Consider the following 2597-nt stretch of genomic DNA (forward strand, 5'->3'; position numbering starts at 1 on the left):
AAATATGAACTTTACATATTTATGCTAATTCGCCGTTTTGATGTTATTGGAGTTGTCATAGAGTTGTCGTATAGCCATAGCGACAGTGTATTTGGAGAAATTTCACAATCTTATATTAAGGTGTAGAATCGATTTTTTGATACATACACATTAAGCATTCGATATCAAGTTGCGTAAAAATATGAACTTTACATATTTATGCTATTTAGCCGTTTTGATGTTATTGGAGTTGTCATAGAGTTGTTCTATAGCAATAGCGACAGTGTATTTGGAACAAATTTACAATCCTAAATTAAGATGTACTGATTTTTTGATACATACATTTAAGCAATCGATATCAAGTTGCGTAAAAATATGAACTTTACATATTTATGCTAATTAGCCGTTTTGATGTTATTGGAGTTGTCATAGAGTTGTCTTATAGCCATAACGACAGTGTATTTGGAGCAATTTCACAATCTTATATTAAGGTGTAGAAACGATTTTTTGGTACACACACATTAAGCAATCGATATCAAGTTGCGTAAAAATATGAACTTTACATATTTATGCTAATTACCCGTTTTGATGTTATTGGAGTTGTCATAGAGTTGTCGTAAAGCCATAGCGACAGTGTATTTGGAGCAATTTCACAATCTTATATTAAGGTGTAGAATCCATTTTTTAGTACATACACACTAAGCAATCGATAATAGGTTGCGTAAAAATATGAACTTTACATATTTATGCTAAGTTCGCCGTTTTGATGTTATTGGAGTTGTCATAGAGTTGTCGTATAGCCATAGCGACAGTGTATTTGGAGCAATTTCACAATCTTATATTAAGGTGTAGAATCGATTTTTTAGTACATACACATTAAGCAATTAGTATCAAGTTGCGTAAAAATATGAACTTTACATATTTATGATAATTGGCCGTTTTGATGTTAATAGAGTTGTCATAGAGTTGTCGTATAGCCATAGCGACAGTGTGTTTGGAGCAATTTCGCAATCTTATATTAAGGTGTAGAATCGATTTTTTGATACATACACATTAAGCAATCGATATCAAGTTGCGTAAAAATATGAACTTTACATGTTTTTCCTAATTACCCGTTTTGATGTTATTGGAGTTGTCATAGAGTTGTCCTACAGAAATAGCGACAGTGTATTTGGAGCAATTTCACAGTCTTATATTAAGGTGTAGAACCGATTTTTTAGTAAATACACATTAAGCAATCGATATCAAGATATTAAAATGTATCTCGGACTTTATATGAATGAATATAGAGCATTGGGTCACATGAGCCCAACGAACAATAAGATCCCGAGTGAGCCACACTACTTCATTCCGCATCAATGCGTTTTAAGGCCCGAGAGCACAACAAACAAATTACGTGTTGTATTTGATGCCTCGAGTCGATCTTCAACTCAAATAGCGTTGAATGAACTTTTGATGGTAGGTCCAACCATCCAAGAAGAGTTATACTCAACTCTTCTTCGTTTTCGCTTACATAAGTATGCACTAACAGCGGACATTACTAAAATGTATCGTCAAATAATTATGCATGAAAAAGACAGAAATTGTCAACTCATTGTGTGGAGAGAGCATCCTTCTGAGCAAATTCAAATTTTTCGTCTTAACACCGTAACATACGGCACTGCGCCTGCTCCATTTCTCGCAACACGGTGTTTGCAAATGCTCAGTGATGCCAATACAATGAAATATCCACTCGGTTCATTGGCCATTAAAAGAGACTTTTATGTTGATGATTTATTAACAGGGTCCGAAAATTTTGAGTCTCTAGATCTTTTGAGAAGTGAGGTAAATAAAATATTAAACTCGGCAGGATTCACCTTAACGAAGTGGTTTTCGAACCATCCTAAATTTTTCGACAGTGATTGCACTGAAAAGTCATTAAGCTTCAATGACAAAAGTTCCACTAAAACGTTAGGAATCCATTGGTTGCCGAAAGAGGATTTGTTTCGCTTTGTTTTAGATGACAATTTTAATGATCTGCGAGCTACTAAAAGAAATATATTGTCAGTTTCTGCTCGCCTTTTTGATCCTCTTGGATTACTAGCCCCACTAGTTACCAAAGCGAAAATCTTATTGCAAGAGCTTTGGATCCAAAAACTAGATTGGGATGAGTCGATTCCATTGCGACTTGACACTAGCTGGCAGAACTTTAAAGCCAACCTAATGCAGCTCTCATCGATAAGCATTCCTCGTTACGTAAACGTTGAGTCGAGTGCCATCTGCCAAATACATGGCTTCTCCGACGCCTCAATAAGGGCGTACGGATGCTGCATATACATACGAAGCCAATCTGCTAGTGGTATTAAATGCATGCTGCTTACTGCAAAGTCTAGAGTGGCTCCGCTTCATCTTACAAATCTCTTCCGCGTCTTGAGCTCTCGGCAGCACATCTTCTTTCGAAATTATGGTCAAGAGTTGCGCCTATGTTGAGTCGACATTTCGAAAATATTACATTTTGGACAGACTCTGAAATCGTTTTACATTGGATTAAAACACATCCATCTTCACTACAAACCTTCGTCGCAAACAGAGTGTCCGAAATTCAAGAGTTGACTGACAAAGTACATTGGCGACATGTG

This window comes from Bactrocera neohumeralis, unplaced genomic scaffold (genome assembly GCF_024586455.1).
Source record: "Bactrocera neohumeralis isolate Rockhampton unplaced genomic scaffold, APGP_CSIRO_Bneo_wtdbg2-racon-allhic-juicebox.fasta_v2 ctg5228, whole genome shotgun sequence".
NCBI lineage: Eukaryota > Metazoa > Arthropoda > Insecta > Diptera > Tephritidae > Bactrocera > Bactrocera neohumeralis.